General features: G+C 40.5%; 1 long non-coding RNA gene across 8 annotated transcripts in view; it reads left to right on the top strand.

Moving 5' to 3' along the window:
• LOC103352194 (uncharacterized) overlaps positions 1 to 27,438 on the top strand; it is an 80,353-nt gene that overhangs the window by 31,782 nt on the left and 21,133 nt on the right. For 3 of the 8 annotated variants that reach the window (XR_011380417.1, XR_011380416.1, XR_007910632.2), the window contains one exon: positions 11,944 to 13,070. The exons of 3 other annotated variants lie outside the window; for them this stretch is intronic. This is a non-coding gene — a long non-coding RNA (uncharacterized lncRNA). Of the gene's footprint in view, positions 1 to 402; positions 4,180 to 11,943; positions 13,071 to 18,409; positions 18,956 to 27,438 lie in introns of those variants that run through there. 2 more of the 8 variants (XR_007910640.2, XR_007910637.2) reach the window with 2 other exon arrangements.

Genomic DNA, 27,438 nt, shown 5'->3' on the forward strand with positions numbered 1-27,438 from the left:
CATATTAAGACAATAATAGAAAACTTCGTTACTATTAGAGCCATTTGTCCAAACATCAATATTTTCTTCTTTATCCTCATATCACCCACATAACCCAGCAGCTAAAATAGTGCATGTGATCCACATATGTTTATCTAATAGGATTGGATCATAAATAATAGAGAAATAACAGTTGGAAGAATTCTTGGACTTATTTTTATGCTTCCTTTAAGGAAAATATGCATGGTGGGCAGATATGTTAGCAAGACAAAATGAAGAACTGAATGATAAATGTTTAATCCTTTAGGAATAAGGACATTTTTACTTTTATTTACATATATTACTGGGGAATGTGGTCTACAATTTGTGAGTTCCTAATAATAACTCGCAAAATGACCCTCTTCCGTCTTTGTGACTTCTCAGCTGACTCTTCGGCAAGCTTGGCGAAGGTTCAGGTGGGCATTGCTGCAGCTGCCCTGGACCAAGTTTCCACGCAGTCACAGAGTTGCCAAGGCTCCAGTTCTCTGGAGCAGATTTACCGGAAGAGGTTAGTTAACCGAAAACCAAAAAAGCCCTGGCAGTAATCAAGCCCTGTGCATTCCTGGCCCCCTTCCCTGGAGTCCCAGTGGGGCCCCTCAGCTGGGCCAACCCCACACCATGCACACTGGATTGGTGGTCCTCTTATCACAGAAAATTCCACCAATGCAGCCAAAACATACAGAAGGAAGCACACAAGAAAAAATGTGAATATAATAAGCAGGGCTCTGGATTGAATTTTGTGAAAAGAAAAAAATTATTTTTTCTTAGTTCTTTTTCATCGTTTGTGTGACAAGAAATAATGGGACAAATAGTTTATCACATGTGAATAGTTTTACTATTTTTAGTGACAAATTAGGCTCTAAAAGAGCAACTTTAAAGTCTCTGTTCTTATTTTTTGAGAATCGTTTTAAATTTGATCATAAATAGAAATTTGCATTTTCACATTTTGCTTTTTATTTCACATGTTAAATTTGTATGTAATAAAGATACATAAATCCAAGAATTCATAAAACTTCTTTCTTACTTGATCTTAACTTGTAACAAAGTTTCAGAAACAAACTGTCCTTTTACCAGGACATGTAAGATCCTTGAGGCAACAAGAAGTTGTTGTTTGCTTTAAATTCCCCCAGCATTTCAGAATCGACTACTTTCCATATCTGAAAATCTAAGTAAAACATGATGATGTGCTCTTCTTTTTCCCCAACTTGCTTCTATAACAGGAGCATCAGCTTACATGGACCCACGCCGGCATTCTGGTTTCTGCACATTTCCCTGTGTTTATAGTACCTGTCTACTTTATGAAGAGGGAGAGAAAGAGAGCGAGAGGAGAGAGAGAGTGAGAGAGGAGAGAAAGAGAGAGACTAAAATCAGTAATGCACAAATATTGAAGGTGTCTCCTATTTCTATTTGAACAACAAAATTGTGACACAATTCTCATGACTGGTGGTGAATTCCTAGACCTGGAAAATGCAGACCTTTGTGACAAATGTAACCTGTTTGTAGCCTGCAAAACATTAGAAGTTAATTTGTTGATGGGGAATTGACATGGTCCCAAGTCCTCAATTATTCTTTTCTGTTCTATCATACTATTCTTCAGCATTGTCAGAAAACCGGAGGTGGGGTAGGGAAGAAGGAACTGGTAGAGATGGGAAACCAGGCTGTTTTACAAATATTCACAGCTGCAGCTCCCTGTAACCACGCTCCTTTTTCCAGTACACTCTAAAAAGACAAATTCATAGGAGTTATTTTGCCTTAAAAGGCATCATCTCTTAAGTCCAGTTTCCCGAAGACCTCAGAAACTGAAGTACCACAGCATTCCCTAAGGTCCAGCACACAAACATTAGCTCCCCTCCCACATCCCTATCCCTAGGAAAATAAGAAAAGAGTCTTCCCACTCGCTAAAATAATTAAAAACATTCTCAGAATAGAACTTGGAATGTTTAGTGTTTCAATAGGAGTCTATTTTCAGGAAAATCAGTGTGTTGCATACCTACACTTTGATATTACAACAGTGAAATGATCCTATTTGGGACATAATTACACATGAAAATAAATCATGCCCAAGGCTGGTTGTGTTTTCTGATGTTGTTCACATTATCTGTTTGATTTGTTGACTATCTTCAGGGGAGAATCCAGGAAAGCCCCAATGTCCCCATCCGCACGCAGTCATTGGTGATCTCCACACTGGAACCTTGCGTTTTAAATCCTGCTAGGTAAATTACCTTTCCAGTGCAAGGTATTTCCTTTTAGGAGATTCCTTGGGAAGAGCCTCCAGGGAGTTGACTAACTTTGTAACGCTTCTCTCAGATCAAGAGGCAGGAAATGTGAACTCCTCTGGGGAGAGGCCCCACTCCAGGCCGTCTGCATCCTGTAATTCTTCCCAAGTCTGTGAATCATACCTTGAAGACTCCTTTTCAAGGGCATTTGTCTTCCTTTAAGAGAAGACCAGAGCAGAAATGATGAGGTCTAAAATAGGTCTCAATCAAGCTTTCAAAATAAAAACCATCATGTGATGCTTACTGCCACCCAGGGCCTGTACCTGCAGGGCTGCCGTCACCATGCAATGTCCCCCACTGGATTCACTTCTGAGGGCCTTTGGTTTCAAAATTGTAATGCATTTTTTAATATTCTAAATGTCTTTGAACTGCAGCTGAGTCCCAGTCTGTCAGCCACTGAGACTGACTTCACTTATGCTGTTAGCATGGAAAGATCTGAGCTACTAGAATAACATTTTCCAAAATCAGTTCAGAAAAAAGCAAATGTGTTTCTTGAATAAAATATCTGGAATATAGACATGAGCTGTTTTTACATCTTTTCCAGAAAAGCACAGACACTTCTCAAAGTAATTTCTACAATGAAGAGTTTATGTGAGGTTGAAGCATTAGACCAAACAAACTTTCCTAGAACTATGAAGTAACAACAGTATGTTTCTCAAAGGCTTACTCTATTTCAATGCCAGTTACTCAATCAAAAATACATTTTGTTGGGCATGTTCTAAACGATGATTTCTATTCTTTTCTAACCACTTCCAATGTCAAAATGAACAAAAGGATGAAAGCATGGTAATGTGGAATGCACAGGCTGCACAACACCAGGCATGACCCTAACGGGGCCCAGGACTCTCGATGACATCAGGTCAGCGTAGCTCACCGGCTGCGACACACAGCCCTCTGCGGTGTGGGACTTTGGTAAAGGGGGCACCCTGTGCCTATGACTGGCCAGGGGCATATAGGAAATCTCTGCTCCCTTCCTCTCATGTTTGCTATAAACCTGAACAAAACTAATCTAAAAATGGTCTTTAAAAATATTCAAAATGGGATCACACAAAGTGAGTTTAGCTTATAGTTAAAGGAACAGAATGCTCAGGGTAGCTCTAGAGAGTTCACTGATTCTGTTTGCAATCCTCCAATCTAAAAGTCGCTAAGAAATGAGCATTGACTTTTGTATGAATGGTGAGAAGCAACCCAGCAGCCAGTCTGATCTAACTTGAACCCATGTATAGCAAAATGACCCCAAACTGACATGGGGTATGCACAGTTGTTATTTATCCCACTTAGTGTGAGTGTTCACACATGTTTTTGCAGTCATATTAATGGATGTCCCTGTAGGCCCCACTGGTGATGGCAGATAATATATGGATATGTGACCATATTATCTTCCAAATTCCTAACAGTCCTTACCAAATACATCTCACACCAAAAGGCCAAGGAATTGTGGAACAAATGCATTGGAAGTTAGAAAGCAGGGAAGGAAGAAAAGAAAGTGGAAAATAGTGGGTTCTGTTCTTTCCCATCCCTGATTGCTTTAGGAGATGTCAGTCTTAGAGTTTCATGCGGATACTTCTTATAATGCTCACTTTTTAATCGAAATTTATTTTCAGTAGTAAAGTGCAAAAACCTAGTAATATAATTGTGACACCCATTCAGATTGCCTTAAAGGTTTTATATGAATGAATGCGTGTAGCTCCTGGTTTTGCTTGCTTATTTGTGTGAGTCCACTCCAACAAAGTAGCCCATAAATCTTTCTTTCCTCTCATTCTGGATGGAAATGCAAGAAATGTGAGGCTAAAGCTTTAAAGCGTAAATTATACTCACATGAATGAAATGAATGACTGGGAAGGAAGGAAGAAAAGAAGGAAGGAAGGAAAGAGGAAAGGAGGGAGGGAGGGAAGGAGGGAAGGGATGGAGGGAGGGAAGGGAGGAAGGAGGAAGTGAGTAAGGGGGGGCAAGGAAGGAAAAAGAGAGAAAGGAAAAAGGGGAAGAGGGAGGAAGGAATGGAAGGAGGAGGATATTCACTCTGTAGGCTCCATATTATAGTGACCCACAGCACTTGAGAAATCTGAAAAGAAACAATGTCATAGGCACATTCCAATATTCCAAAACTGCAATCCAATTACGTAGAAGTATAAATTTAAATCCAATTCATTTGGGAGAAGACACTTAAATATCCTATATTTTTGTTTACAGCTGATATCTATAAAATCTGCTACATTACATAGATCCGTATTATGGAGATTATATACACAAATATCTTATTACTTATGCATAAAACATGATTTGTTGGGGGATATAAGCCCTGGCTTTCTCAGGTATCACTGCTACTTGATTGTTCTGAGTATTGGCTTTCTGACAGGGTTTGGAATGAAGCCATTTTTATTAATTTAGTTATTTTTGCTGATATAAAAGGCCGTCTATCACGTTAATGATGTATCGGTCTGCGGTCCCACCGAACAATAATTACAGAATGTTCCTAATAGTAAATCATTTGTCACAATCACAGCTCAGTGCAACAACCCTTGTGAAGCAGGAGAAGACATTATCTGAATAGCAATACACCTTTATGAGAACCGATTAGAGGGACCCTATACAGAGCACGGGCCAAGAGCTTTCAGTCCAGAGCTGTCTTTCCCCAAACCTCAGCTTAGTGACCTGCTCACTTTTCCCCAAGGTTAGCCTTTTAGACACAATCAAATGCAACCTTCTGCTTTTAAATGATAATGTTGCAGGAAGACAAAAACACAGGTTTTATGAAGCATTTTCAATGGAAATTGTAAGTAAAGCTTATACTGAGGAAAATGATGCAGGGGTGCACACCTCCTGCTTCTCAATTTTCTTTCTGTTTTAAGAAAACATGGGTAGAAATCCTATTTCTGTCCCGGAGTGAATCTGTAAACTTCAAATTAGTGTTAAATGAGATAGCTTCTTGTAAGTGCCCTCTTCCTACAGACACTCAGAACTTCTTTTATTATCTGGAATTCTAGAGGTATCCAAGGATACCAGCAAGCAAGCTGTACTTACTTTCCTAGTGTTAAATTGAAAATGCAATTAAATCGTGCAGTGGAATGCATTTTATTTTTTTAAAAAATTATTTCTTTATTTGAAATGCAGAGTTATGGAGAGAGGGAGAGGGAGAGGGCGGGAAAAGGAGAGGGAGACAGAGAGGGAGGAGAGGGAGAGAAAAAGAGATAGATTTTCCATCCACTGGTTCACGCCCCAAATGGCCACAATGACCAGGGGAAGCCAAGAGCCAGTAGTTTCACCTGGGTCTCCTTTGTGGGTGGCAGAGGCCCAGGCACTTGGGCCATCTTCTGCTGCTTTGCCAGGTGCATTAGCAGGGAGCCAGATTGGAAGTGGAGCGGCCGGACACGTGCCCATATGTGATGTTGGTACTGCATGCAGCAGCTTAATCCGCTATGCCACAATGCTAGCTCCAAATACATGTGTTCTTACGGGTTCTTGACAGCCACAGATAACAAGAAAGAAGTCCTTGACCAACACTGGAGGTCAGATTGCAGTGACTCGTGGAGGACCAGAAAGGTGGCTTTTGCTGAGCCCTTGCCGTCTCCTTCCCTCACATTGACCACAGAACCTGGATGCAGAAATTAGCTGCTGCTTTCAGAGAAACCCGGTTCAAGCACACACGCATCCTTGACACTGACACACACTGTTTTTCCAAAGGGGAGAAGTCTTGTAAAAAAAAAAAAAAAAAAGAATCAAATGGCTTCCTCTTGCCCCAACCCTGCTGTCCCTTACCCCTATGTTCTGTCCAGAAGAAAAATCCCTCAGCCGCAATGGTTGTTTTTATTAAATTCTCCTCAATAAAAAGCTCAGGCAGGATTTATTAGGTACTCAGGGCGGACGTTTAGTATTTCGCCAGTTATTAAGTGAAAATCAATAGAAAGCAAAGAAAATGGAAGTCACCGCACTGTTAGCGCACCGTTGTCGCCCAGATATTATGTCGGCTGTCTTGTAGATTCATGACAGACGAAAGAGGCCGGGAGAGAACTTTCTGCTTACATTGCAGGAGCCAAAGTGGGGTTATTCATTAGAGCAGGCAGCCGGCCAGATGGATTTCCAGTTCGGTTTTACCATTTATCTTTAAAACGCCTGTATCGAGTGAGAAAGAACACTGATATTATGTGATATCAATGGCAGGTTTATGTATCTAAATCAGGATTTATTGTTATTTTGTTCCAAAGACCTTTTTTTCTCAAGAAATACCATTTCACTGGAAGAAAATAATAGCTAAAACCTTGTCAAAGATAACCTTTCATGCTGTCCGTACACCACTAGCTGTAAAACAAATAGAATCCGGTATATAAATAGTTTTAACCACATCCTTACAAATCATTTCTTTTTGAATCTGTTTCCCCCATTTCAATACATTTTTTAAGGCCACAGACATGATTATTGTTAGTTCAAAGTTTTCTCTGCCAGCAGTTTAGCTCTAAATAACGTTAGCAATTGTTCTAATTGCATGTAAGAGCTGTGGCAGTTTCGTGTCCTTCTGCGGAATGCACCCTTTGGAAGAGCAAAGTGCCGGCTGTTGCTCTTTTCTTCCCGTGTCTTAGAGCGAGATTGAGAGTCAAAAATATCCATGATCTCTTTTTAGCTACTCAGGGTCTTCAAAAGCAGAGACGTGTTTTCCTTTCACTGGAATTGACTTTTTCGGTAGCTTCCGGTCTTTCTCATCTAAAAGACAGATTACAAAGGATCTGATCAGATTGGATCTTCAGTCAATCCTGCTAAGTAACTTAGATGCCAAACCCTAGAATGAACAATTGCACACTCTTTACAGACCGCTCTTGAGAAAGAATGCAGTCCATAGATTTGTGAAATGTCGTTAGTGACACGTTACGATTGGGAGAAAAATTACTTCAGGATTTTGATTGAATCTCTTGCTAATAGGATATTGTGAACATATTTTTACTGTTTTTCTTTTCTGTGTGTTGGGGAAAAGAAAGGTAAATTTAGCTTCATATGGACAAGTGTTAGTAGTAAGACCGACAAGATTCTTTAAAAATTAGTAGCACTAGCTTAGTAAAATTCTCTAAATATCAACCAAGACTTTCTGCTCCTATGTAATTAAAGTGATATTATATTGGAAAGTATGAAAGGAGACATATAAAATGGATCATTACATATTTGTTCCCTGGTATTTTTCTTTACCTAACAAGTTGAATTCATTTTTTAAGATTTATTTATTTATTTGAAAGACAAAGTTATAGAGAGGCAGAGGCAGAGAGGGAAGGAGGAAGAGACAGAGAGAGAAGAGAGAGAAGAGAGAGAGAGAGAGAGAGAGAGAGAGAGAGAGAGAGATGTCTTCCATCCAGTGGTTCATACCTCAAATAGCCACAACAGCCAGAGTTGAGCCAATCCAAAGCCAGGAACCTGGAGCTTCTTCTCAGTCTCCCTGAGGGTGCAGGGACTCAAAGACTTTTGCCATCACCCACTGCTTTCCCAAGCACATTAGCATGGAGTTGGATTGGAAGTGGAGCAGCTGGGACTAGAACTGGAGCCGATATGGGATGCCGGCGTTATAGGCGGTGGCTTTACCGCTACCCCATAGTGTCGGCCTGAGGTAAATTCTTTAATCAAATTAAAATCTTAATGTTTGCAGAAATCCTTTCTTTTATTTTCCTATTTAGACATTGACACCAGTTTTTGTCTTTTAAAATCTGAGTTGACAATCAAGTTGCATTTTAAACTTAGATGTCATTCTCAGAGGAAAACATGGGAGAGTTTTCTAAGTCATGATTTTGGGGAAAAGCCACTCCAAAGTCCTTTAGGGTGTGAATGTGCCTGCATCTACTGCTGGGGAGGCAATGACGACAGCGATTAAGAAATTAGTCCCTGGGACTAGATTGCGTCCTTGCAAATCTCAGCTCAGGCCCTCACTGGCTGTTTGATTCAGGCAATTATTACGGCTGTTTTCCTCGGTTTTGTCATCTGTGAGATGAGGATGATCATCCTATAGATTTTTTTTTTTTCCAAGAATAAATAGACCAAGGCAGGTAAAGTTCACGAAATACCACTTGTTTGATAGTAAGCCTTCAAAAGCGTAACTGCTTTTTGGTGTGTAAAATTCAGAACACAAGTTTCCCAAGTCGATGTTTTGCTTTATTAAAAAAATGGGATATTCTCTCACTAGGAATTCAGTAACGCTCCGTTTTGTATTTGCTGATGTATTTGGGCACTGTAGAAAGATATACTTTCGAGTCCAGTTAAATGAGAATCCCACTTCAACAAAATTATATATCAAATAAATTTGCTTTAAAAATAACCTTGTGGGATCCACATTCCAGCTGAAACAATAATAATGATAATGATCTGTGAGCATAACAACAATCTTGGTGTATTAATAGCTGTGGTGATACAGTAGTCATGTGGCTTACTGTCTGATTGGGACCTATTTATAGATTTCTTAAACACAAGGCATTTTATGCTAAAACAACAGTAACACATGCAGTTATAAGAAAGAAATGATAATATTAATTAATATGACATGGGCAGTGAGGACACGAAGGCACGACAGCCGAGGAAAATCAGTCAACGACTTGGATCCGCTGTATCCACGCATCATGTCTCAGGAGCACTTGCCAAAGCTGTCTTACTTTGACTTTTTGGTATTAACCCAGGAGTCTTTGATCCTGCTTACATTCCCTAAACTTCAGGTTTCTGAATTGTAGAGTGGATATAATATGCCTTCTTTATTCACTTTACAAAACCGAAAGGAGAGAGCATAGAGCAATTATTAAAAGAAAACAATAGTTTGTCTAATCAGGCTGGTGGGAAAATCAGTGCAATTTTGAAACAGTGATGTTATGAAAGCCTACTTTAATGCCTGTTCGTGGGTACTCCTACATTCTTTCAACAAATCTTATGTGAGTGCCAAGGACAGAGAGGTTCCGAGGGTGAGCCTGTGGCAGGCAGCCTGATCCTGCCTGCCCCACCTCCTCTGGGTATCCAGAAGATCCGGTCTGCTGACTTAACCTCTCTGTGCCTTAGAGTATTCATTTGCAGTATTGGGATACCAAATCGTACTCACTCACGGACTCTGTGAGATAAAGAATACTCAATCGTGTATTAAGTGAGATCAGTTGCTAAAAACGACAGTCTCACTCTCTTTGAAGGCATGGAGCAAGAAAGGAAAAACTTCTCTGTGGATGTGATACCCAAGTTGAAAAGTTAATAATGAAATACAAGCGTAGAGAAGATTGCTGTGGACCTGCAGTGCACAGTTAAAAATCTACTCAGCAATGGAGTAGCCTAGAACCATAATGCCAATGATGGTGGCCCCAAGCCACACCCAGCTTTTAAGTGCTTGAAATATTGCTGATATATAAGAGGAAGTAAGTGTTTAGTGTTGTTTAATTTTGATTTTTAAAAATTGAAACAGCAGGGGCCGGTGCTGTGGCGCAGTGGGTTAAAGCCCTGGCCTGAAGCGCCGGCATCCCATATGGGCACCGGTTCTGGTCCTGACTGCTCCTCTTCCAATCCAGCTCTCTACTGTGGCCTGGGATAGCAGTGGAGGATGGCCAGGAGGATGGCCCCTGCACCCACGTGGGAGACCCACAGGAAGCTCCTGGCTTTGGATTGGCACAACTTCGGCTGTTGAGGCTATCTGCAGAGTGGGACAGCGGATGGAAGATCTCTCTATCTCTCTCTGTGTCTCTACCTCTTTCTGTAACTCTGTCTTTCAAATAAATAAAATAAATATTTTTTTAAAAAAAATTGAAACAACCACAAGAGCCTAGTGACTAATGTGTTGGTCAGCACCACTCTAGGCAAAGGGAAAAACGCATGCCGTGATACAGGGATCGGGGAATTCCTACATATTAAAGACCTGATATTTTGAGAGCAGAACAGATACATGAAGAATGAGACTTTTTGGAATTAGCAGAGGCAATGGTTGACTTATTGAAAACTTTGGGCTTTTACTGAGGGCTGTAGAAAGTCACTCAGTAACAGTAAAGAGAGTGACATTGCCGGGCACAGTGGTACATGCCTGTAGTTCCAGCTACTCAGGAGGCTGAGGCTGGAGGATCGCTTGAGTCCAGGAGTTCTGAGCTGTCATGCACTACGCAGACCTGGTGTGTGCATGAAGGTCGGCATCAACATGGTGACCTCACGGGAGCAGGGCCACGAGGTTGCCTAAGGAGGGCTGAACCTGCCCAGGTCAGAGAGTGACATAATCAGAATCTAGAAATTTAGAAATGTCCCCTCTGCTGCAATTCCAATAATTGTGAGAATTACCAGCAATTAATAGTTCACAAAATTTTCTGATAGCCTGAGCTACTTGAATTTTCAATTCAACTATATGAGATATATTTATAATTACGTTTTCTTTTATATAATTTTATTTTTGTGTTCAACTCCTCCACCTACATTCTTTGCCACAGCACCCTCATTGCACCTGGGAAGACAGTCCTTGCAAGGTAAAACACTGACGTGGTAGTGTACACACTCACTCATGAGATGCTTTTATAAATCAGTTTGGAAAGTAGCTACAGGTCCCTTCCAGAGAAATGTTTCAGGATCCTTGTTTAAGTGTGACTGGCCTTTAGTAGTGCAAGCATCCAGGCATGGCCCCACAGGGGGCCCACCCTGCTCAGCACTGTAGTTCTCTTTGATCTCACTGAACTCCCTGCACACTGAGTAAGAGGGGCTGAGCCTGCGTTTCTGATCTCCTCAGTCCTTCCTGTCACCTGTCCTCCAAACAAATGGAAAAGAGAACCCAGGTGAGACAGGGTACCCACTGTAATATGCTGATGGCCATGGCTGCTGGTCTGCTCTCTCTAGCAACTCAACAATGGCATTTTTTCCAAGTGGAGAGAAGAAGAAAACACAGCCACTCTACCCTGGAGCCAGCCCAGCCCTTCTCCCCAACACACACACACACACACACACACACACGTACACATGCACACACACTGCTTTAACTGGGCAAGAACATTCTGAAAAACACTAACATCTGATTTGATTAGACCAAGTCATCCTCACTTTTTTTTAAGGAAGGATTATTAATAAAATTCCACTTCCTTAAAGGAAAAAATAAAGGTAGAGGGACTGGGAATGTGAATGTGACACTAATTTAATTACACACTGGCACTGGAAGACATTTATGTAAATATTCTGGTGAGTAGGCCTAAGACACTTGAAGTAATTACTTAAGGACTCCTTTCAAAGAATCTCTCTCGTTTTTTTATTAAATGCCTTTTAACATTAGCACTTTCTCCCTGACAAATTAAATGAAATTTCATTACTCTCACGGACTTAATGGCATGAGACTCCTGCCGAGGTGTGAGTGAACCCTCCCTGGACCGCAGAGGAGGGCTCCCACACCCAGAGGACCAGCGTCTGATACATTGGAGAAAGAGGCTTCGAAGAATCCTTTGTGTTTTCACCACAGCTTCCAGAGTCTTTCGTCTCTTTGATGTTGATTCAGCTGTGGTCCCTGCAAAAATCTATGAGATCAACAGCACTGCTATTTGGCAGTGTTCTCAAGCTCACAGCATAAATATATATTTCATATAAATATGGTAACAGTATCATCCTACTGCGATTCAAATGATGACCACCAGGACTACAACTGCAAACGGTCATGTGGTACTTAGTAAATATCTTTTTTTTTTTTTTTTGGCAGGCTGAGTGGACAGTGAGAGAGAGAGACAGAAAGGTCTTCCTTTACCGTTGGTTCACCCTCCAATGACCGCTGCGGCCAGCGCGCTGTGGCTGGCGCACCGCACTGATCTGAAGCCAGGAGCCAGGTGCCTCTCCTGGTCTCCTATGCGGGTGCAGGGCCCAAGCACTTGGGCCATCCTCCACTGCACTCCCAGGCCACAGCAGAGAGCTGGACAGGAAGAGGAGCAACCCGGACAGAATCCGGCTCCCTGACCGGGACTAGACCCCGGTGTGCCGGCACTGAAGGTGGAGGATTCGCCTATTGAGCTGCAGCACTGGCCGTAAATATCTTCTAAGCAATGTACCTCTCTTACATCATTCAAACCTCCTCAAAAGCACTACTAGTTTTTTCACTCTAACATGAGCAAATTCAAGTACAGAGAGGTCATGCAATTTCCTCGCATCACACAGGTAATAAGCAACAAAGCTGGGATTCAACACTGTCAGCCAGGGATTTTCACACACTTTTATCCATGTGGCTGTTGAATCAGCAAGCCTGGGAGACAGTTCTTTTCATGTCACTTTTGTACAAAGTGAGACTCAGCGATACCAAGCAGCAAGCTGAAGACTCAAGTCCACATCCTTCCAGGATCCTGGATCAACTTCCACTTTCAGATAAATGAGCTTCCAAAATAATTTTCCAAAAGATAGTCTCTGAAAAATTGTATTGCAGATCATCTTTATTGTACCTACTAAGAAAATTATTTAATAGTTTCTTTTTGAAAGACAAAAAGGGGAAATACAGATGATTGTTAAGATCAAATTTATTCTCAATATCTGAGGGATCAAGTGATGAAGTTGATTGCAGAATAGCTCTCCATATGGATGAGATTTTTGTTTGTTTTTTGCTTTGTTTCTTAAAGTAATCATTGCAAAATCCTTTACAAAATAAACTGACAAAGTGGTTCTGTTTTCAGAGAGAATTGCACTTGAGAAAGTGTTAGGGAGAAACTGAGACGGTGGCTTGGGAGTGGCCCCCTGCCTGGCCTCTTGTGTGATTTGGGTTAGCCTTCCATCTCGGAGGAAGTTGTCATAGTTTCTCCCCTTCAAGTTTTTACCGCTAACATTTTTGGAGTCTGTTTTCTTCTTTTTCTTGTTTAGAACTAACTCTCCCTCTCACTCTTATTTTGAATTTAATTTTATTCTGTCTTCCACGGTTTCAACACATGTTGAGGTCATGATGACAAGCATTCGCTCCGTTCAACTTTGAATTTCAAGAGATAGGGCCGACATTTCATGAGAATGCATGATGGTTTTGTTTTCCTTCTCTTTATCTGACCTAGTGATATTTCTCCTTGCCTGGAACTGTTTTCTCTAACCACAGTCCTGTTTCCTATCCATGTCACCAGTAGCTTGGACTTCCCGGTGTCGTGTCCCATCTCACCAAAAGGTTGTCCTTTCTAAGACCTCAGGCCATGTGGAAGAAAAATAATAAGCTCCATGTTCAGAAGACAAATGTTGCGAGCAAAGTTTTTTCTCCTTTTGGTTGTTCTTCAACGTATGTGGCTTTAGGGATCAGAATGTCAGTGTTTTGAAAGAAGCAAAGACTTGAATTTATTTTTGTGCAGCTATCAGATTTTGAGGCACTGAATCATTTGCTTTCCTCTTGTGAGGTCCAGGTAAAAGTTCATTCCCTCTATGGGCTGGTTCTTCTGACAAACAAAAATCAAGGATCCAAAATCAGTATTTTATCTAAAAAATGTGAACTATCCCAAAACAAACATGAAAACACACAGCTGCCAAATTCCACAAGTAAAAAGAATGGGAGGTTGAGGCAGCTCAGCAAGTCACTGGGGAGCAACGGGTAAAGTTTGGCCAGCTGCCCTCACTGGCCTTGAGGGACACTCAATCCAATTGCTGCTTCTTAGCGGATGTGAATTTCAAGGTTACACCTGGGTGTTCAAGGGCAGGGCCAAGTGTAATCGGCACTTAGATCATAGATTAATCTTATTTGCCATCTATTAGGTTTGATTCCCCTTCCCTCTCTCCCTCCCTAAAGCCAGGATTATTGTGATAGTTTAAGATAATGGATTCTAACGGAAGAAAGGTCACGCAGGCATGGAGATTTGGAACCTTAAGATAATATGATTAATCTAAAAGCTTCTTTCTCAGAGGGGAGGGCCACACTTTTCATATGTCTAATTGAGAGAAGAGGGCTGAAAGACCGAGAAAGAGCCATAGAAAGGGAGTGCAAAGGAACTCAGTCCTTGTCAACAACTGCAATTAATTATCATTGTCAGGATGATCTTTCATTAGTTTTCACACTAATAAGATAGATTTGCCTCATGCCTGAGGCTGATAAAGCCTTATTGGCAATGTTGATAAGAATATGTCAGTATGGAGAGCAATGCATGGACATCTTCATTTTGTTTTATTTGACTAACTTTCCAAAACTAAATGACTAAGTAGATATTGCTAAAAGTAACTACACTTAGGTCATAAGAGTGATGAAATACAATGCAAGTCCTTAGCTCAGTGGCTGGCATAGACTAAACAGTAAGTAAATGCTAACGATTGCCATTAATGTTATGAACATTTATACACTATGTTTTAAGCTTTGCAGTTTAATCATATCTTTTCAGATATTTTAAGATTACCTGTTCAACATGGAGAATTTCATTAAAAATTAATAATGATATTCATATACTTATTAATCAAGGTGAATCAAGACTAAAAGCTTCAAGGAAAGAAACCATTAGTCTTGGTACATCTGCATTAAAACTTGAATTTAAACACAAACATGAGTTCTCTACTCTCCTCCCCTCACCATTCTTCTAGGGAGGAAACTGCTTTGTTTTACTCTTTACTTATTGTTAACTACTAATGATTTTCACCATTGTGAATTACTGTATTTTGGGATTATTAAAATTTTATAGAAATATGTATCCCTTGACTTGACACACACACATTTATTTACCTTGTACACACACACACACCCCACCACCACCACTGCTACCACCGTCACTTCTTCTATCATCATCATCATCACCATTCCATTAAATTCAACTGCTCTGCTTTCCTTGCTTCTTTGAACTCAATGCAGGTGAAATGTTGGGATCTTTCAGCAAACAAGAGAGAAAAGGGATAGCCCTCCAGGAAGGCCAGCTTCCTCCCACAGACTCCTGTTTGTGGCCTAAGGGGGAGGAATGTGGGATTTTAATCTGTAATTTGTAATTTTCTAAAGAAATATTTTCTTTAACAAATGGAACTCTGTTGATTCATTCACAAGGGAAAAAAAAGTGGCAAGTCGGTCTTTCCTAAACCAAGAAGACAGAACAGGAGGAGGAGACCACTCCTGAATACGCAGACCCAGTGTAAGGTAGACAGGACCTCAGCACAATTAGCACTTGGGGCATGCCTGACTCGCAGAATGCCAAGTTCTTAATATATGCCCACCGTGCTTGAGGCAGATTCTCAAGACTCCCAAAGGCATTAAAGCATCGTGGAATAATTAGTTCCCAATAGTACCATGCACCTTGGCTTGAAAATCTAGCAAAAGTGCCTGTGTTCAGATCAGTCACACAACTGCTTCACGATGAAGTGCAAAGAGCCAGAGAAAATTGATGTGGAGCCTATGGAAAAATAAACCACAGTGTTCTGGAGATGATCTCCTTTTTCTGCAATTTTGAAACTTTTCCCTAAATAACACTGTAAGCCATTGACCTCTCGACTTGAAATCACGGTGGCCAATTGTAAATTCATTCTGTATCTCTAGAAGGGGAAAATATTTGAAATTTCTGAAAGAAAATACTTCTTTCTCACTTTCTAAAAGTCAGAATTTGAAGAGCAAATGCTTAGTGTGACAATTAAGACTCTATGTCCCACATCAGAGTGACTGCGTTCAACACTCATCTCTAGTTCTGACTCCTGACCCCGACTTTTTACTCAAATAGATCCTGGAAGGTATCAGTGATGCTCCCAATAGCTGGACCTCTGGCACTTTCTGCGAGAGCTACACTGAGCTCTCAGCTGCCGGCTTCGGCAGGAGACAGTCGCAGTCATTGTAGGCATTCAGCGGAGTGAAGCTGCCCGCAGGAGCTTTCTCTGTCTCTGACTCTTAAATAATTTTCTTTAATTAAAAACCATTTTTAAAAGTCTACCTGCAAACTTGGAAAATGGAGCATTTTGGAGTTTAAACAGGCCAGGTGGAAGGATTAACATGCTGACCCCAAGGCACTTCCAGGGCAGTTGCTATTGAAATGTTCCTCCACCACTTATGATATCAGCGTCTCACCGTTCTGTTCATTTCACCGCTTAATAATTAGAAAGAGGAACAATAAGGTATGCCCCAGTCTCATTCCTCTTTCAAGACAACTGCCACAAAACACAACAAAGCAACGGTGACATAATACTCTGCTGCTGGCATTATTTGGAGCAGGAGCAGTCCAAAAAGGCTTGCTGGGCCCTTGCCTGTAGCACCCCTTCCCTCCCTAAACTCATTCCCACTTTCTGATTTTCCCCATCCTCAGAAAGAGGTGTTGGCATTCAGCAACCCCCATACATCAAAGCTCTCCCTAACATATGATGTGTTTATTCTTCCCAGCTGCAGGACAAATCACTCTCAAATGACTGACAACAACTCTAAAATGAAGTAGATCCAAAGTGAGCTCTAACAGTTATGGGAAGTCGCTCTAGTCAAACATCAAGCAAATTAATGTGGGCCCCTCCTGCACCTTCACTGTGGAAATGTCATAGAGTAATAAGCAGGGAGACCCTCGCAATGCTGAGGGCTGGACTTCCATAGATTTACATATTAAAGGTGCAGGGCACATTTCATTTGCTCTACTATGGAACTCCTAAGTATCTACATTCTAAATTCCTTCTAGTAAATATTGCTTCTTATTGTGGGTTGAACACACAGATGAGCAACGATTCAAATGCAGTTATGCATATATGAAAGTCACAATCATTTAGTTTTTAAAGAATGAATTAAGCAGAGGCTTAAGAAAATGTGTACCTCTCTGGGTTATCAGAATTTACATGATATCAGAATTGTGTGTGTGTGTGTGTGTGTTCATTGTATGTCTTAAGAAAGTGGGATAGAAAAAGCTTCAGGAAGAGAATATAGTACTGATTGAAAAATTATTTTTAAAATTTTTGCATTAAAATCGATTTTTGTCTCCATCAGACCTGGGGAAAGTATTCCAAAACTATTGTTGGCAGACATAATGGTTGCTGTGCTTTGAGAGACTTTACAAAACTAAATTCATCATTTTCCCAATATCCTAAAATATCATGTCTGAAATATATCACCCAAAGCCTTCTACTCTATGATTAGATGGCTCAAGAATGGATAAGCCTTTGTATCTCTGATTCCCAGCTTGCTTTGGAAAATTCCTTTGTTCTCTGCTTGTGTTTGATATGACTTTCATACCTTGTCAGTCATCAGACTAACCAAGTAAGTTACCAGCATGCCAAGTGCACACGAGAGACACTATACAGATTCTCTCTCTCTGTCTCTCTCTCTCTTTCTCTGTATGAGTCTGTGTGTGTGTGTGTGTGCGTGCATGTCTCACTTTCTCCTTCCTTCCTCCTCTGTTTCTTTCTCCTCTCTTTTGGGTACTTGCACACAAACATAAACACATACACAAATAGATTTTTGGTTGGGTTTTCTGGAATGAAAACCAGCAGATCATTGTGCATCAAATTGGTAATATCCAAATAAGTACACAAGATTTTGTTTTGTTTTGTTTTTTGGTTGCTACTAGGATGTCCTAGAAGATTTATTTATTTAAAATATTTCATGTTGGTTTATGAATAAAGTGCAAAGTAAGCTTTCTTCTGAGTGAATATAGGTGATTTATCTCTTATTAAAGAAACCCAGCAAGATTTTTCACACTGGGCTAATTTTAGAGGGAAAAGAAAAAGCCATGGAACATGTATTTATTAAAAACAAAATAACTACAGCAAGTGATTCCCAAAAGGTTTCATTATTTGAATTTTTTCTTCTTTCTTTAGTACTTCTCTTTTTCTCTTCAATGAAAAATCAAATAAGTAATATTCAGCTTCTTAGAAAACCTTTCAAAACCCAAAGTCAAAGAGTTGTGTCAAAATACAAAAACAAAATTCACCTGCAATGAAATTTATTTTCTTAAAGAATCACTTATGTTTTCCTTATTTTTGTTCTCTTTTATTTTATGAGCTTGCAAGTAAAATTAAAGATTTATGACATTATTGTATATGAAAGTCAAAGTGTATCCATTTCATTTTTCTGGTCTATTTATAAATTGATAGAATATACTATTATCTGTGCGTGTGTGTGTGTGTGTGTGTGTGTTGGGTCAAGCAGTCATTTTGTTCCTCTGAACTCAGGTACATTCTTTCTTGTGCGGGAAGATACTTCAATATTCTGCTAATTATAGACCATAGACCAGAAAAAAAATTAAGTAGTGTATTCTGTAAAGTACATTCTCATTTATGTTATCTAGGTCACGTCCCCGTGGCACAGGTAAATTCTGCTGTTGTTTCTTGGATTGCAACTTCTCAGTTTTCATTAATTTTATCAATTGAGCTTTTATTTGAAAAAGCACTGCTGTTCTTCAGTAAGAACTTTCCAGGCAAGAAGAACTCTCATCTAAATTATGGAAATAAAGATTTTGTCTAATAAAGAGAGCATTCATTAAATGTTTATGCCTTTAAAACAAATTATCTTGTTGGGATCAGTGTTGTTGGACAGCAGGTTGGGCTGCTACTTGCTATCTTGGCATCCCATGGCAGTACCAGTTTGGGTTCTGGTTACTGTGCTTCTGATCCAGCTCCCTCGGATGTGCCTGGGAAGGCAGCTGAAGACGGCGCAAATGCTTGGGTCCCTGCCATCAACGTGGGAGGTCAGGATGGAACTGCTGGCTCCTGCCTTTGGTTCAGCCTTGGTGTTGTGGCCATCTGGAGAGGAACCAGGGGAAGGAAAATCTATGTCGCTGTGTTTCTCTCTTTCTCTCTCTCTCTCTCTCCCTTTCTTCCTCCCTCCCTCCCCCTCTCCCTCTCTCCCTCCCTTTCTTTCTCTCTCTCTCTCTTCCTCCCTCCCTCCCTCCCTTTCTTTCTCTCTCTCTCTCTTCCTCCCTCCCTCCCTCCCTCCCTTTCTTTCTCTCTCCCTCTCCTTCCTTCCTTCCTTCCTTCCTTTTTTTCCTTCTCCCTTTTCTCTCAATTAGCCTTTTATACATGTAAATCTTTCTCATTTTTTTCTTTATGAATATTCTTGAAACTTTATAACAGCAAGAAAGTCAAAGAAGCAAAATCTCTTGTAATAGTTCAGTGTCATGCCATTGAACTGGCACTACAACTGCATCGTGTGATATGCATTCACAGTCTAAGGTATTGAGTCATAGTCATACAGTCTCAAAATGTTCTGATTAAGGTGAAGTTCCAGGAGTGATATAGGAAAATAAGCTGGTAAGACATCCTATTAAAACCAGCTAATAAGATCGCCTATTAAAAGAAATAAAAGCCTGGCTCCAGATTCTAAAGGATCTTAAAAATCAAAGATCTTTTTGTCTTCAAGGCCTATAGGAGAAACATGATCAAAATCCAAGATGGCCTTTCCTAAAGAAGGAAAAGCATGCATGTGTTACGGAACATCTTATTTTAATGCATTTTAAGCTTAAATATATCCAAAAATACAATCATCAAGGACATGTGTGAATCGGTGGGGGACAGCGATGGATTTTCTGGGTGGAAGATTATATGTATCATGATTTCTGTGGACACACAAATAGAAGATCTGCTCTTAATAAAGAGACACAACATTTTAAGTGTATATCTTTTTTTAATCAGTCACTCTTTGCAAGTAAAGCTTTATTACTTCTGAGTTCGTGACAGGCACTTGAAGAAAGGTCACATAATAATCCGAGCTTATTTCTCATTGCAGAAAAACAATAAGTCATCTCTGCATCCATTATTTACCAAATTGTCTTCATTTTTCTTCACCTGCTGGGTTTTCAGCGATAAAGATAAATAATATTATAAAACCGGCCTCGATGCTTTTCAGAATGATCCAGAATCTGAGAGTGAGCCAGTCTTTGGGAGCAGAGGAGAGGAAAGGAATTAGGAAGGATTTGCTATTTAGGTCATCCAGAAACATTCTAAAGGCTATTTTCCACAGAAAGATCCACGTGGAACCACAAATACATGTACTGGAGGAAAATGGTTTAAGTAAATAGAAGCTAATACAACAAAATTGATTATATACTTAATTTCAAAGCCATTATGTGTTCACAGGTAAACACTCACTACTTCCCTTTCTCAGTTTTTTCCCTTAAGTGCTCTGGCATTAATAATCCAGGGCCTGGTTAGAAATTCTTGTTAGACAGCAAAGGTTGGGGTGGGGAGAGAGAGACTTAGAAAAGAAAATGCAGTATTTAAATATATTTCTTTATCATTAGAAAAAAATTAGTTAGTAAGTGCTCAAAAACCAGACTACAACTCCATGCTGTGACCTTGCAGGGACAGAACGAGCTGTTGCATTTCTCTGTCCCTGGCGGTTTCTTCAGAGCAAAATGGTGGTGTGTACTGTAAGATCTCACTGGAGGAAGGAAATCACCCAAGGACATTAACAAGCAAGTGAGAACTGGGATTTGGAGACTGACTGCCTAGATTCAACACCCAAGCTTTTAGCCAACTGGATCTAGTGCATGCCGCCTCCATCCACCCACAGCAGGTGTCTCAGGAAATAAACATGGACAATGGCCCCCCAATCCTGATACCATCCTGATCATGCGGCTGTTGCAGCCTAAATCAGCACAAATTTGCCTTGTGGAGAACTCAGGCTGAGAGGATGTGCACACACAGGAGTGCGGGGCATCGTCATCCGCCATGGCCCAGGACACAGTCTATGCAGAAGGGGAGATAAGCCCCCACACACTGAGGGCTGCTGAGGGGAAAGAGAGCAGGAGACTGTAGACTCCTGAGGCCCTCTGGGCGGTCGGGATGTCCCTGTGTCCTCCAGAGAGCACCTCACATCTTTGAGCAGAAGAAGAGACTTTTGCCTTGGTATGTGTGTGTGTGTGTGTGTGTGTGTGTATTTGTGTTGTGTTGAGTCATGAGATCTAAGTCATTTTGAGTGAATTTCTATTTATACACATAAAATGTCTTGTACGTGTTGATAACACTTGGGTGCTTTAATTGGACCTCAGTAATTCAATTTTTTTTTCTTTTTAGTGTTTTTACAATTTAGCATAACATAAGGTTCAAGTTTTCTAGGCTTTTTGGGTATAGCATACTTGCTTTGGGTCAACTCCTTTAACCCTGGCATTGCCTGCTCCCAGGGTTCCCTGGGCGGTCTCTTATTCAACACAGAACTCAACAAAACATCCCACTTCTGAAAAGTCCCCCTAAGTAATTCAAGAAAAATTAATAACTTCAGTGTGTGTATTCACACTGAATCCAATATTTTCCCTGTAAGATAATGTATTATGAGTTGTTAAACAGTTTCTCTCAAGAGTGGAGACTGGGGGCCTGTATACACCCCATTGTTTTAACCCAACCATGTTATAGAGTACCTGGGACATAGCAGGTTTTAAAAAATCATAACTGTGTTTCTGTGTGTCATAACTTGTAAGCATCACCTTATTCATATGTTCATGAGGTTTTGTGAATTTTAGACACAAAGTATGTTTAAATTCTTTAGCTTTTTGGAGTCTCTTGTATTTCCAAATGGATTTAAATTTTTTTTCTGGATCTGGGTGCACTTGTGGAAAGTCATTTCATGTCTGGGCTCTTTGGGCTGTAGCAGAGGACTTCTCTTATGTCTTCTCTACTTAAGTCTGGAGGTTGTTGTGAAGATAAAACAGGCTAATGTGCATTGCAGTGCTCTGAAAAGTATAAAGCACTATATAAATGTGAGATGTTATTGTAAAAGGAGGTTTAAAACTATAGCATAAAAAAGACTTGTTATAAAAATAAAATAAAAGTGACTCTAGTCACTTATTTTTATGAGGCACTTTTCTCTCTTTGGAAAAATATAATTTACTAATTCAAGTGAGAGCTATTAATTTCTCAGTCCTTCACAGCCATTAAAGCAGGGATGATGACTTCAATTCAGTTTACAAATGGAGTGGGCACACTGCATGGGGATGCTACTCTCAGGTTACATATAAATGGAATTAAATTAAATTAATGAAAAGAGAAGAAAAGCATGTGTAGATAAACAAATAACTTGTCTCCTGTGAGGCTTAAAGTCTGAAATAAGACACTAGTTAAAATATATTCACTTTCTCACATCTCCTTCCCGTGCTTCCTCAGGTGTCACTTGGAAGTAATTTCTAAAATATTAAATATTAGCTGAAATAACATTTGTGTGACACCACTAATATTATTAGGAATAAAACTATCACCAGGTTTTAAATCCAGTGAGGCTTACTGAGCATGTCTGCAATGTTACATACATGGGAGGATTCAAAAATTCTGTGCTGTGTTTTGAGAACCCATGACACAAGTCACACCATTGTAGAAAAGCCACCATGATAAATGGTGGAAAACTGAACTCAGGGTAGCAAGTGCCCCTGAATATATGAGAATGTTCTCTATATTTTGATTTTAGAGTCTTACATTAAAATGTTTTAAATTTTTTATTATTTCCAAAATACAATGACAGACCCAAGGTGTGGGATACCAAAAGTGTTTCTCTAAAGGGCTTGTGTCTTCAATTGTCTTGTAAGTTATCATCTCACACTTATACGTAATTCACTGTGGGTGACAAATTCTGCTGGGTTAAAAAAAAGGGGATCTCTGAGGGACCCTTACAAAGTGTGTACCTTCTCAAGACTAAGTTTTCTCATGAACAAAAGAAGGATAACAACACTTCACTTGCAAAGCCTTTGTGATACTTGAATTAGTTACTATTGGTAAAACAAATACGCAATGCTTCAAGTCTAGCCTTGATATCATGCCATTATTGTGTGCAAATATATATTAAATTGCAAGTGTGACTGAATATTTTGTAATGCTATAAATTTCTTTGTACATAGCTATCTTTATCAATGTTCCTTTTACTATAACATAGCAAGGTAAGGGAAACATCAATTCAGTTTTCCGATAACCTAAAAAAAGCATTATCCCAGGCATTTCAAGATGGCTGAATAGGGGAAAGACATACTGCTTTAGATGATGGGAAATGAGCAGAAGAAAAGTGGAAAAAGTGCATTCCCAGGAGAGATTTGGGAGGAGGGACAGTGTGGGTCCTTGTGGAAGGTGCCAGAGCGCAGCAACAAGCAAACACCGCACAGGATCCTGGCAGATGGGAACTGGAAGGTACACCAGCAATGGAGAGAGAGGTGAGAGCAGACTCCAGCACCCTGTGCAACTGGTGATATTGCTGGAGGGAGAGCCTTCTGGACCACAGTGTTTTGGAGTCTGACCTGGAGCCCTGATGGGGGCAGTTTACCAGCCTAATCCAGGGAAAGAAAAGCATGTTTCTTCTTCCTCATCCCCCAAGAAGTGCACGTAGCACCTGGCATGGAGAAGGCACAATTTTGACACCAAGTAGAGGTATTAATGGCTCTTATGCATACCTGTGATCAGGGGATTTCACCAGAAGGAAAATGCATGTTCCCCGCTGATTTTGAGTCTTGGAGGGTTGTCAGGGGCTGGTCATCCACAAAGGACTAGGAGGAGGCTCCATCTTCTCAACATATCACAGGCTCAGATTGCAGAGGCGAAGCATCCACAGGCAGAAGGTTCTGGAAATACCCCTGCTCTCTCCATGGACAGGAATTGCTAGCAGTACAGAGCAGATCCTCTGCACCCTGTGGCTGGGGGAGCCTTGTGCACTGTGACTGTGAAAATACTGTGGCTGCATGATAGGGCACAGAGCGAAGCTGGGTCTCTGGGCACTCACTGTGTCTGGTGTCAGTGGCTAAGTGCTGCTTGACGGCTTGGGGTGGGTCGTTGCTGAGGTTCTGTGCTCATAATGAGGACCACACAGATCCTTCGGGCAGTTCATACAACAGCGCAGGTGAGTGTTGCACCCCCTTTGGGCTAACCCTGGGCACGGATCACCTTGGAAGAGAGAAGGTGAGGATGTGATTACATGCACAGAGGTGATCACACTCTCCTTTCTGCTGAAAATAGAGGGGATTTACCCTGCCCAAACTGGCTGTCACACTGGACACTCAGCCCACACTGGAGCACAGACCACAGCTACCTGGCAACACCCAGCATACACTTCTGAGTATTCACTGGAAGAGTGGACACTCTACTAAGAAACAGAGGCAGAGTTCAAAGATGAAGTCCATCAGAGGAGAAATTAACAAGTGTTTCCACAAGTGTCTAAAATTATTGCAGAAATTCAAGAAACAAGAGTTAGGAAGACTCCCCTCAAAGGAACACAATAATACTTCAATTTTAGAATGTGAAGACAAAAAGATTTATGAAATCCCTGAAAAGGAATTCAAAAGAATAATCAAAAGATTACTCAGAAGCAATGAGAAGCAAATTTCATGAGTTAAAGAAATGCATACATGACATGGATGAAAATTTTTTCATGAGATTGAGATTTTGAAGAAAATCACACTGAAATATTAGAAATGTAGAATTCAATATGTTAAATTAAAATATATTATAGAAAAACTTAACAATAGACTTAGGAAAAAGAGCGAATATCCAAGCTCGAAGACAGCTCTCAGTAACACCAAAAAAATTAGAAAATTTAAAAACAATATTATAATATCAAACAGTCCAACGTACAGGCCTAAGGAGTTCCTGAAGGTGTGGAAAGGGAGACTGGACTGGAAAGCCTATTCAATGAAATAATTACAGAAAACATCCATAATCTGGATAAAGAAAGGGATGCCCAAGTACATGAGGCAAATAGCACTCCTAATAGACATGACCAGAAAAGTTTCACCATGAAACATTGTAATCAAACTTTTTTTTTTGACAGGTAGAGTTATAGAGAGTGAGAGGGAGACAGAGAGAAAGGTCTTCTTTCCGTTGGTTCACTCCCCAAATGGCCGCAACAGCCGGAGCTATGCCGATCCAAAGCCAGGAGCCAGGTGCTTCTCCCGGTCTCCCATGCGTGTGCAGGGCCCAAGCACTTGGGCCATCCTCCACTGCCTTCCCGGGCCACAGCAGAGAGCTGGACTGGAAGAGGAGCAACCAGGACTAGAACCCGGCTCCCATATGGGATGCCAGCGCCGCAGGCAGAGGATTAACCAAGTGAGCCACAGCGCCGGCCCTGTAATCAAACTTTCAACAGTAAAACATAAAGAAAAGATTCTAAAATGTGTACAAGAGAAATGCTAGATTACTTTCAGAGGATCTCCAATTAGACTCACACTGATTTCTTATCAGATATCCTAGAGCATAGAAGAGAACGGCAAGATATAGTCCAAGTCTTAAGAGAAAAAAAACTGGCTGGTGCCTCGGATCACTAGGCTAATCCTCTGCCTGCAGCGCTGGCATCCCGGGTTCTAGTCCCAGTCGGGCGCCGGTTCTGTCCTGGTTGTTCCTCTTCCAGTCCAGCTCTCTTCTGTGGCCTGGGAGTGCAGTGGAGGATGGGCCAAGTCCTTGGGCCCTGCACCCCATGGGAGACCAGGAGGAAGCATCTGGCTCCTGGCTTTTTTGGTGGTAGCGACCATTTGGTGGATGAACCAACGGAAGGAAGACTTCTCTCTGGCTCTCTCTGGCTCTCACTGTCTAACTCTGCCTGTCCAAAAAAAAAAAAAAAAAAAAAAAAAAAAAGATAAAAAACTGTCAACCTTGAATACTTCACACTTCTAAGCTCTCATTTATTAATGTAGGTGAATTAAGACCTTCCATCACAAGCAGAAATTGAAGGAATTTGTCACCTTTCATCCAGCTATAAAAATTATGGTTATGGATGTACTACACAGAGTGATAGTCTTCATTATCAAAGCATATGAAAGCAGAAAATTTCCCAATAAAAGTACAAAGGAAATCCAAAGTAAAAAGTAGTAATATTTATGGAAAAATGGCAGGGCTTAGTCGTTACTTACCAATAATAACCTTGAATGTAAGTGGCCTGAATTATCCAATTGAAAGATACATACTTGGATGAATGGATTAAAAAGCAAGACATAAAAAATCAACAAAAACACAGCAGAGGTAATCTATACTTCTGACCAAATGGGTCTAATTAATATCTTACAGATCATTTCAACTCCCAGCCGAAGAAGTCACATTATGTTCCTCAATGCATGGAACGTTCTCCAGGATAGACCATATGTTAGGCCATAAAACAAATCTCCACATTTTTTAAAATGAAGTCATACTATGGAACTTTTATGATCACAATGGGATGAAGCTGGAAATTATCAACATTAAAAAAACTCCAGAAAATATGCAAACACATGAAAACTGAACAACACGATCCTTAATGAGCAGTGGGTCATAGAATAAATAAAAAAGGAAATAAAAAATGTCCTGGAGGGGCCGGCGCTGTGGTGCAGTGGGTTAATGCCCTGGCCTGAAGCACCAGCATCCCATATGGGTGCCTGGTTCAAGTCCTGGCTGCTCCACTTCCTATCCAGCTCTCTGCTATGGCCTGGGATAGCAGTAGAAGATGGCCCAAGTCCTTGGGCTCCTGCATCCACGTGGGAGACCCGGGGGAGGCTCCTGGCTCCTGGCTTCAGATCGGCGCAGCTCTGGCCATTGCAGCTGACTGGGGAGTGAACCATTGGATGGAAGACCTCTCTCTCTGACTATCCTCTCTCTGTGTAACTCTGACTTTCAAATAAATAAAAAAAATTTAAAAAATACTGGAAATGAATGAAAATAACAACACAAGAAAACTTACAGGACACAGCAAAAGCAATGTTAAGAGGAAAGTTTATAGTAATTAGTGCCTACATTAAGACATTGGAAAGGCATCAAATAAATGAGGTAATGATGCACCTCTAGGACCTATAACAACATTAACAAAAAAAACAAAATTAGTAGGACAAAATAAATATAAAAATTAGAGAAGAAATGAACAAAATTGAAATAAAAGAAAACCATAGAAAAGATCAGCGAGGTGAAGAGCTGTTGCTGGGGAAATATAAACAAAATTGATAAAACATTGACCCATCTACAAAAAATGAGGGCTTGGGGAAAAGACCAAATCATTAAAATCAGAAGTTATAATGGAAACCACAGAAATAGAAAGAATTATCAGGACTTACTACAAACAGCTCTATGCCAACAAATTGGATATCTAGAAGAAAAAGATAGGTTTCAGGACACATATAATTTACAATACTGAGGCATGAAGACATGGAAACCTAAATAGACTAATAACCAAGGTGGAGATGATTCAGTAATGAAGTCTCTACCAAAAAAGAAAAGCCCAGGTGACTTCACTACTGGTGGCTACCAACATTTTTTTTAAAGATTTTATTATGTATTTGAGAAGTAGAGCTGTAGACGGTGAGAAAGGTAGACAAAAGAAAGGTCTTCCATCTGCTGGTTCACTCCCCAAAAGGCTGCAATGTCCAAAGCTGCACCAATGCCAGTGCCTGGAGTG

Source organism: Oryctolagus cuniculus, chromosome 12, assembly GCF_964237555.1.
Source record: "Oryctolagus cuniculus chromosome 12, mOryCun1.1, whole genome shotgun sequence".
In the NCBI taxonomy this organism is placed as follows: domain Eukaryota; kingdom Metazoa; phylum Chordata; class Mammalia; order Lagomorpha; family Leporidae; genus Oryctolagus; species Oryctolagus cuniculus.